Below are 11,293 nucleotides of genomic sequence, written 5' to 3'. Positions count from 1 at the left end.
TTATTTGGATTGCAGTGTAAAGTGGCTGCGTATTCCACAGGCATTTAACCCTCTCGCATTCAAATTACTCTGTCAAATATGATATTTATTTATTCACCTTGTTTTGAATTAATTATGCATTATCTCCATTGCATCAGGTTTCAATGATGGGATTATTTTTAGAATGACATTGTAGAATAGGTGTGAAAGGTCAGATCTGACCAGTTTGAACATAAAACAAGTACAATATTTCGGCCATTTTAAATTCTAAAGGGTCGATTTATTTCTCAGAGAGGGCCGATGCCAGTGCTGCCTTGACTGGCTTCTGTGCCAGTGGCATGTAAAAAGCACCATCCAAATGTGGCTGGTGCCAACCTCCTCTGGCCCCTGTGCTGGTGGCACATAAAAAGCATCCACTGCATTCACTGAGTGGTTGGCGTTATGAAGGGCATCAAGCTGTAGAAACCTTGCCAGATCAGATTGGAGCCTGGTGCAGCTTCCTGGCTTTGCAGACCCCGGTCGAACCGTCCAACCCATGCCAGCATGGAAAACAGACGTTAAACGATGATGATGATGATGATGACTCCTACACAGTGTGGCAAGACTCTCCAAAGTAACAGACTTCTGCACAACTTTCTGTCGACTCATTTTGACTCAGTAGACTCGGGCTGACTCCAGGGTACCACACAGTGAGGTCAGATCAGAGGCCTTACAATGATGAAATGACCACTCAGTCACTACATCATTATAAGGTAGCATTATTCAGTCACACTGTACACATATACACACACACACACACACACACTTGTACAAACACATGAAAAGAGTCAAAGATTGAGAGCGATATAAAACCAGAGATGAAAGCCCCAAATGGACAAAGACGCTTTTGTGGTGAATATACATTTGGTCACATGACGCAATTAGTTAATTTTTCATAATTTGATGCAATCCAATTATCAGTTAATTTCCCCTCCGAACTTCAAAGGGGAACCTACACAGGTGTTATAGCTCACCCCCACCCCACCCAGAAGAATTACCAACTCCAGTGAAGTAGAAATTGCTAGAACACAGAATCAAAAGCCAGCGGCAGTTGTTCACCATTTTTATTCCTTGACCATTCTTTCATTGCTTACGGCTGTCTATTAAGTTTATTCGGCATTGGCCATAATTAATTGCCAGAAGCAATAAAACGAGTGACCACATACATATGCCGGTGGAATCTTGGTACACAGAATACAAGAAAATAAATGATAATGGTGGTGGTGGTGGTAGTACTGGTGGTGGTGGTGGTAGTGTTGGTGGTGGTAGTGGTGGTGGAAGTAGTGGTAGTGCTGGTGGTAGTGTTGGTGACGATGGTGGTGGTGGTGGCTGTGGTGGTGGTGCTGGTGGCGGTGGTCGTGGTGGTAGTGTTGGTGCTGGTGGTTGCAGTGGTGGTCGTGGTGGTAGTGGTGGTGGAAGTAGTGGTAGTGGTGGTGGTGGTGGTGGAATGCATATACCCTGAAGGGGTGTGGCTGAGTGGTTAGAGTATGCAGCTCATGATCACGAGGTCATAAGTCAACCCCCAGTCGTGTATTGTGTCCCTTGCGCAAGGCACTTTACTTCATGTTGCTCCAGTCCACCCATCTGGCGAAAATGAGTTGTACCAGTAATTCAAAAGAGGTCAGCCTTGTCACATTCTGTGTCATGCTGAATCTCCTTGAAAACTACGTTGCATGTCTGTGGAATACTCAGCCACCTATACATTAATTTCACAAGCAGGCTGTTCCATTGGTCGCAACAACTGGAACACTCAGTTGTAACTGACAGAATGCCATTTATGTATATTCATCATCGTTTAACGTTCGCTTTCCATGCTGGCATGGGTTGGATGGTTTGACTGTGGACTGCCAAGCCAGAAGGCTGCACCAGGCTCCAGTCTGATCTAGCAATGTTTCTACAGCTGGATGCCCTTCCTAACGTCAACCACTCCAAGAGTGTAGTGGGTGCTTTTTACGTGCCACTGGCATGAGGACTAGTCAGGCGGCACTGGCATTGACCATGCTTGAATGGTGCTTTTTATGTGCCACCAGCATGGGAGCCAGTCAGGCGGCACTGGCATCAACCATGCTCGAATGGTGCACTTTTACGTGCCACCGGCACAGGTGCTTATCAGGCCGTGCTGTCATCGGCCACAACAATGACAATCATCATCATCATCATTTAACGTCTGCTTTCCATGCTAGCATGGGTTGGACGATTTTGACTGAGGGCTGGTGAAGCAAATGGCTGCACCAGGCTTCAATCTTGATCTGGCAGAATTTCTACAGCTGGATGCCCTTCCTAATGCCAACCACTCTGAGAGTGTAGTGGGTGCTTTTCCATGCCACCGGCACGGGGCCAGTCAGGCAGTACTGGCAACGACCTCGCTTAAATCTTTTACACATGCCACCAGCACAGGTGCGAGTAAGGCGATGCTGGTAACGATCACGCTTGAATGGTGTCTTTTACGTGCCACTGGCACGGAGGCCAGATAGCCGCTATGGCAACGATCACGCTCGGATGATGGTCTTAACACCCTACAAGCACGGGGCTTGAGTGCCAGTAAGGCGACGCTGGTAACGATCGCACTCGAATGGTGCCTTTTATGTGCCACTGGCATGGAAGCCAGTTAGCCGCTCTGTCAACGATCACACTCGTATGGTGCTCTTTCCACCCTGCTAGCACGGATGCCAATCATCGAATTTGATTTTGGAAAAATGCGTATCATTATTATCAACACTTATTTCTGTTTTTCTTCACAGATTTTCAAACTAAACATTTTTCTACTTTCACTTTCATTCTCCTTCCTTGTGTGTGTGTGTGTGTTTGTTGCATTTAGTTGAAAAAACTTCTCATGTAACTCTGAGTATCAATCAAGTCTAATGATCAATTACAAAAAAATTCTGAGTTACTCTTTTATTTGTTTCAGTCATTTGACTCTGGCCATGCTGGAGCACCGCCTTTAGTCGAGCAAATTGACCCCAGGACTTATTCTTTGTAAGCCTAGTACTTATTCTATTGGTCTCTTTTGCCGAATGTTTCACTGCCGTGAAGCATGGCAGTTCACACACTTGCATCATACAGTCTACCTTTCACTCTGAGCGAGAGACCCTTTGTCACCAGTAGGGATAGAAGCTTCCTAAATTTTGCCCAGGCTATTCTTCTTCTAGTGGTAACACTCTCTGAGCATCCACCTCCACTACTAATTTGGTCACCCAGGTAGCAGAAGCTATCAACTACTTCTAGTTTCTCCCCCTGGAGTGTGATGGAATCTGTTTTCTGAGTATCTGTGGTGTCTATTGCACCTGTGCATCTGCTGCACACTGAAGCTATCTTCTCATTTAATTTTCCTTTGATGTTGCTGCACCTCTTATGCGTCCATAGCTTACACTAGGTACATCTTATGGAGTTTCTACCTACACCTTTTCTACAGATTGAGCAGGGCCATCTACCTGAAGGGGTGTGTGGTGTGTTTGCCTTCCTACTTACTAAGACTTTGGTCTTTGCTACATTGATTGACTCTAAAGCCTTTTGAGTCTAAACCTAGCTTCCACACCCAAAGTTTCTTTTCTAGCTCCGGTAGTGATTCTGCTATGAAGGTTAGATATATATATATATATATATATATATAGTTATCGCCATACTAATATGGCATTCTTATAAAAATAAGAATAAAGCTGTCCGCTTATTAGCTCCATGAGGCCATCGCCTTAAGTTAGCTATTTGATACACAAACTGTATCCATATAACCTTCGAACAAGGGAGGTCAGTCGCTCCACACTACTTGACCGACAGCTACAGACGCGTTTCGGGGTATTGCCCCTTTTCAATGCAGCGTAGTCAGACCAGTAGGTGTCACTTCCGACAATCTCTGTTCGAAGGTTTTATTTACCTAGTTTCGGTGGAATACATCCACTTGTTTTCAATAATAGAAATATTAAAATTACTAAGTCTCTCTAAAAGAGAACACGGCAGCGTTCCCGGAAAATAATAGTTATTGCCATACTAATATGGCATTCTGTAGCTGTCGGTCAAGTAGTGTGGAGCGACTGACCTCCCTTGTTCGAAGGTTATATGGATACAGTTTGTGTATCAAATAGCTAACTTAAGGCGATGGCCTCATGGAGCTAATAAGCGGACAGCTTTATTCTTATTTTCATAAGAATGCCATATTAGTATGGCGATAACTATTATTTTCCGGGAACGCTGCCGTGTTCTCTTTTAGAGAGACTTAGTAATTTTAATATTTCTCTCTCTCTCTCTATATATATATATATATATACTGAGACCAGTAAGAAACGATTATGAACTTTTCTATTGCACTTTTTATAATATTTTTGATAAGGTTCATTTTTCAAGAACTGAAACATGTAAAATTCATAAGAAAATTAAAATTTATCTAATATAGTGGCATTTTCAAATTTCTTTTTTACAAATATATATATAATATATATATATATATATATATATATATATATACATATACATATATACACACACACACACACACACATAGGGAGAATTCACAAAAAAAAACAAAAGACGAAGACAGGTGGTGTAGAAAACAAACAGATGTATTAGTATAACACTCGGGATATATATATATATATATATATACATACATATATATGCATGTAGAAGATGCTCCAAAAAGAAACAATTACAGAGACAGCAAATTAATGAACTAATTTATGAAAGTAATTAGAACAGTTACAAGCCCAGCTAATTAGGAAGAAAATTAGTGTAGATGAGAATCAGGACAGAATCCAAGTCAGATCATCTTGTAAATGGAATCACTCCACAAGAAGTGTGTGGCTGAGAACAAACCATTCTCTGTGTCGGATTCATTGCTCAGGAAAACCGCTTTGAAGCAGAGTTTGCTTTCGTACCGTGGAAGCCATGTACAAAGATGTTATCCTCATGGTGAGAGTCAGCTACAAAGTTTTGTAAGGAATCTGGCATGCAAGTAGGTAGGTGTCTGTCAGGGATTAGTTCTCAGCTCCCTCTTGTTTATTAATGTTGTTTAACCCTTTCATTACCAATCTGGCTGAAACCAGCTCTGGTTCTGTAATACAAATGTCTTTTTTTTTCAAATGTTCTGAATTAAAATTTTCCACCAAACTTTAGTCACAATTTATGTTCTTAATTCTAGCTTAATGATAACAAAGTTATTTTACTAAATTCTTTGTTATATTTGAAATTAATTGAAAGAAACACAGAACATCTCAACAGAAATATGGTAACGAAAGGGTTAAGCTATTACAAAGGAATTCAAGAGTGGCTATTTGTATAAGTGCCAAAGACTGAGTTTTTGTCATTGAAGAATCCTTTCCACCAGATGGAATGTCTTCTCAGCTGGTAGGATCAGACTAATGACCTGCGTGGCTGTAATATCGTCCACAGAGGAAGAGATACCACAAAGAACGTTGTGTAGTAATATCTGAGTACTGCTGTAGTATGAAGACCCATACAGCAGAGACTCCGTTCCCCACCCCATCCCACCCCACCGCTTCCATGCATTTCAGGAGACCCCCATTTAAATTCTCGCATGGTTCCTGCCATCTGCTGTTAACAATGCCCAGCAAGAGAGATAACTCCCTAGCACTAAAACCTTCAGCACATCTCAGAATATCAGAATTGTTAGAAAATTCCAAACACAGAAGCTAAGACAAAAGTAAATCTATTTTATACCCGTGTCAGTGGCACGTAAAAAGCACCCACTACACTCACTCTCGGAGTGGTTGGTGTTAGGAAGGGCATCCAGCTGTAGAAACCTTGCAAGATCAAGATTGGAGCCTGGTGCGGCTGACTGGTTCGCCAGCCCTCAGTCAAAATCGTCCAACCCATGCTAGCATGGAAAGTGGACGTTAAACGATGATGATGATGATGATGATGATGAAAAGACTTGGTAGAAAAGTACACAAAACTTGGCCACCTTCTGAGGAGTGTCTGCGTTCGTTATACAAAAATGGCATCATCATCATCATCTGAAGTTCCTCCATACAATTCTTATTCTAGAAACAATACTTTCAGAACATCCTACACCATTGCTAATTTGGTCACCTAGGTAACAGAAACTATCCAAAACCTCAAGATAGCCCCCAGGGCAATTGAGAGAATCTAAGTCCTGTGTGCTCCTAGTGCTTATTGTTCCTGCACATCTGCCACATACATAGACTACTCTACCTGTTAATCTACCTGTGATTCCACTGCACCTCATTTGTGTCCATAGCTTACATTGGGTGCAGCGAATGGAATTTCTTCCAACACCTTTCCTACATGTGGAGCAAGTGTACGTTATTTACATTATTTACATTTGACGGATATTTGTCCTCATCTTGTTTGTTGTTAACATAATGTTTCGGCTGATATACCCTCCAGCCATCATCAGGTGTCTTGGGGAAATTTCAAACCTGGGTTCTCATTCAGTGGTGGTGGCGGCGACGGTGGTGGTGGGACAAACACAAACACAAAGACTCATATACACAGACACATGTATACACACACACACACACACACAGATGCACACACATAACAGGCTCCTTACAGTTTCCATTTACCAAATCCACTCACAAGGCTTTGGTCCGCTCAAAGCTGTGGTAGAAGACACTTGCCCAAGGTGCCACGCAGTGGGACTGATATATCCGTGGCACTCTGCCAGTTACAGTGATGACGGTTCCAGTTGATCCAATCAATGGAAGAGCTTGCTCATGAAATTAACATGCAAGCGGCTGAGCACTCCACAGGCACGTGGACCCTTAACGTAGTTCTCAGGGGAGATTCAGCATGACACAGAATGTGACAAGACTGGCCCTTTGAATAACATTTTGGGGGGGGGGGCCAGTCGATTAGATTAACCCCAGTATGCAACTGGTACTTAATTTATTGACCCCGAAAGGATGAAAAGCAAAGTCGACCTCGGCGGAATTTGAACTCAGAATGTAAAGACAGATGAAAAACCGCTAAGCATTTCACCCAGCGTTTTTGCCAGCTGAGTGGTTTGGAGCAACGGGAAATAAAATATGTGTATATGTTTGAATGTAGGTCTATTTGAGAAGACCTGACCCAGTGTTAAACAACAACAGCAACAACAACAACACTGAACTACATATATAAGTAATTAACACACATTATGATGAATGTAGCTCTGAGGTTGGTCATCTCATGGGAACCATTAATACAATAAGATATATTGAAGAAAAGTGTTGCTAGAGACGTATTAGCGGTTGATTGATGGAGCAAGCATCTTGCATTTGCAACGCCAGCCTCCTTTCGCAGAGAGGAGGAAGATGAAAGTCCTGTGAGAGAACAATGCGTTATTGAATGTAATAATTACTCTTGTAGATTCAAGCATGGCTGTGTAGTTAAGAAACTCGCTTAACATCCATGTGGTTTTAGGTTCAATTCAGCTGCACGTCATCTTGGTCAAATGTCTTCTGCAATAGCGCTGGGCCAACCGATAACGACAGAAAATGTGTGTAAACCTGTTCCTCGACATCATCCTTCAACGTCCGTTTTTCCATGCTGGCATGGGTTGGACGGTTTGTTTGACCAGGGCTGGCAAGCTGGGCAGCTGCACCAGGCTCCTTTATGATTTGGCTTTGTTTTAACAGTTAGTTGAAATCGAAATCAGAATCGGAATTGAACCAATCCTATGACTAGCACCTGGCAGTTGCCAGGACCCCTGGACTGACTCCTGTGCAGGTGCAGGTAAAGAAACACCATTTCGACCCTGTGCTCAAGGAGATCCATTGAGTCAAGTACACCGACATCAAAATCAATGGAAACTGCAGTTGTGATCCCTGAGCTGGTGGCACATAAAAAGCACCCACTACACTCACGGAGTGGTTGGCGTTAGGAAGGGCATCAAGCTGTAGAAACACTGCCAGATCAGATTGGAGCCTGGCACAGCCTTCTGGCTTCCCAGGTCCCCGGTCGAACCGTCCAACCCATGCCAGCATGGAAAACGGACGTTAAACGATGGTGATGATGATGCTCCTCCTGATGCCAACCACTCTGCAGTGTGTGTTGGGTGCTTTTAATGTGCCACTGGCTCAAGCACTTTTGTGATATATATGTATATATATATATATAACTTATAAACAAAGGCAACTAAGTACCCCAAATTATCCAAAATAGAAATTCTCCAGAACCCACTACACTCATGGAGTGGTTGGCATTAGGAAGGGCATCCAGCTGTAGAAACACTGCCAGATCAGATTGGAGCCTGGTGCAGCCTCCTGGCTTCCCAGACCCTGGTCGAACTGTCCAACCCGTGCTAGCGCCAAAAACGGACATCAAACAATGATGATGATGTTTCATTGTTTGCTTGTTTCAGTCATTAGACTGTGGCCATGCTGGGGCATCGCCTTGAAGAATTTCAGTCCAAAGAATTGACCCAAGGACTTACTTCTTTTTGTAAAAACCTGGTACTTATTTCATTGGTCTCTTTAGCCAAACTGCTAAGTTACAGGAACATAAACACATTAACCCTTTCAGTACCAATCCGGATGAAACTGCTTCTGGCCCTGTTGTACAAATGTCTTGTTTTCATAAGTTTTGAATTAAAATCTTCCACCAAACCTTAGTCACAATTTATGTTCCTAACACTAGCTGAATGATAATGAAGTTATTTTACTAAATTCTTTGTTATATTTAAAATTAATTGAAAGAAACACAGAGCATCTCAACAGAAATATGGTAACAAAAGGGTTAAAATATATAATAGAGAAACAATTCTTAACCCTTTCATTACCAACCCAGCTGAAACGGGTTCTGGCTCTGAGTACAAAAGTTTTGTTTTCATAAGTTTTGAATTAAAATCTTCCACCAAACCTTAGTCACAATTTAAGTTCCTAACACTAGTTGAATGATGTGTGTGTGTGTGTCTGGGGGTGGGTATTTATATGTGCTTGTGTGGCTGTTTCTGCAAGTCTGTAAAGAAATACTTGAAACCCGAGTGTATAATTGCTATAGACATGTACGGTGCGATGAGTAGTGTTTGGTGTTTAGTGTAATGTGTGCAGAAAGTAGAAGCGTGTAGAAGTGTTTAGTGTTCCGTAAGAGAGAGATAAACAGACCCGGCCAATCAATAGACTGGACAGAAATTGGGTCAGAGAACCTTAAATTGTATTCAGTGGCTTGACCAGCAGCCAAGTCTCATAGATATGTATACATATGTATATATGTATATGTGTATACATATGAATATATATATATATATATATATATATATATAATATATATATATATTATATATATATATATATAGTAATATATATGTATATATATATATATATATAGATAGATAGATAGATAGATAAATAGATAGATAGATAGATAGATAGATAGATAGATAGACTCTCTTTACTGTTTGTCTTGTTTCAGTCATTTGACTGTGGCTATGCTGGAGCACCGTCTTTAGTATGTGTGTTGTGTGTGTATGTGTGTTTGTAATTGTCCTCCTAACATCACTTGACAACCGATGCTGGTGTGTTTAGGTCCCCGTAACTTAGCGGTTCGGCAAAAGAGATCGATAGAATAAGTAGTAGGCTTACAAAGAACAAGTCCTGGGGTCAATTTGCTCGACTAAAGGCAGTGCTCCAGTGTGGCTGCAGTCAAGTGACTGAAACAAATAAAAGAGAATATACACACACATACACACCACACATAAATATATATATATATATATATATATATATATATATATATATATATATATATTCAAAATAAGCAACAAGAATATCTTCGGTAATTTGATACGATCGTTTCACGCTACATCATTTTATTAAACATTGTAAGTATTACAACAGTTTTAAAATGTTGAGCAATCATCAGCCATTTATAGAAGTTTTCCATTAATACATATTTTCATATTAATAGCCCGGCTAGCTCAGTCGGTAGAGCATGAGACTCTTAATCTCGGGGTTGTGGGTTTGAGCCCCACTTTGGGCGGAATATATTTTGGGAAGTATATATATATATATACAGGGGTGTGTAAGATATTTGAGGATAGATTTATGTTTCTAAAAAAAAAACATATATAAAAACAGATAACTTTATTCATCTATGAGGATAAAAAGAAACCTTCTTTCCTCTAATGTTTTTCAATAAAGCCACCTTCAGCTTCAACAACTGCTTCTATATGAGATCTAAATCATCTACATGCTCGAATCAAGTGGTCCTGGTTCATTTTGGACATTACTCTGACTATGACAGCTTTCAAAGAATCTTTGGTGTTATGGGCATGTTCATTTACCTCTCTCTCAACAACGCTCCACAATGAATTGAGATTTGGGGAAATTAGTAGGCCAAGTGTTAGGGCTTATGTGATCATTACAATTTTCAGCCATCCATTCCTGTGTTACTAAAGCCATGTGTGATAGGGCAGAGTCTTACTGAAATGCATATGGCTTTCCATTGCATACACTGTCTATCCAGGGCTTAACAATAATTTCCAGAACCTCAATGTAGACGGCAGAGTTAACTCTAAGGCCTAGTGGAAAGAAGTAAGGAGGCATCACATGTCCTTCATTGCTGACAACCCCTAAAACCATGACAGTTGAAGGAAATTTTGTATGCATAACACTTGGAACTTCAGAAGGGTCTGCACATAACCATCTGCCATTTCTTCCGTTAACTTTTTGATCTTGGTCAGAGTTTTTTTCATTTGAGAAAAACCAAATCAAATCTTTTTCTGCTGGATTTTTCAGTTTGTTCAAGAGCCTTTTAGATCTGATGTAGTGATTTTCTTTTGCTTTTTCGGACAAACTGACCTTTCCTCATCAGATAAGACTTATATCTGATGTCTTCGTGGACAACATTTCTGACTGTTCCTTCTAACACATGAAAATCTTTTGTAATTGACCTCATGAATTTTCTGAGATTGTAATCAATGGTCAATTGAATTTGCTGGACAAATTCAGGTGTTCTGATGATTTCAGAGCGTTTAGAATGCTTTTTATATTTTGATACTCATGATACATTTCCATCTTCAGTCTTTAGCTCCTTACAAACTTTGTAGTCGAACGATCTGGCAGCTTTTAAAAAATCGATATATTTCTAAATCGCTATGCTCAGCCTTTATAACCACAAAAACAGCATGCCCCTTCATTTCTTGAGTAAGCTGAGGGTCTGGCATTATTATTTTCTGAAACAAAGATTCTACAGAGTTATCAAAAAATGAAGCAATGACCCCAAAAAAGGTATGTCCTCAAATACCTTACGCACCCTGTATATATATATATATATATATATATATATAATATATATATATATATATATATATATATATATA

At 40.6% G+C, this 11,293-nt stretch overlaps 1 non-coding gene across 1 annotated transcript; it reads left to right on the top strand.

The window, feature by feature from the left end:
* The first annotated feature begins 9,878 nt into the window (after positions 1 to 9,878).
* Trnak-cuu lies at positions 9,879 to 9,951 on the top strand. Its single transcript has one exon. It is a non-coding gene; the product is annotated as a tRNA-Lys (tRNA).
* Positions 9,952 to 11,293: the final 1,342 nt, after the last annotated feature.

Source organism: Octopus sinensis, linkage group LG2, assembly GCF_006345805.1.
Source record: "Octopus sinensis linkage group LG2, ASM634580v1, whole genome shotgun sequence".
NCBI lineage: Eukaryota > Metazoa > Mollusca > Cephalopoda > Octopoda > Octopodidae > Octopus > Octopus sinensis.
The sequence above is the reverse complement of the archived record's forward strand: the minus strand, read 5'-3'. Positions and strand labels throughout refer to the sequence as shown.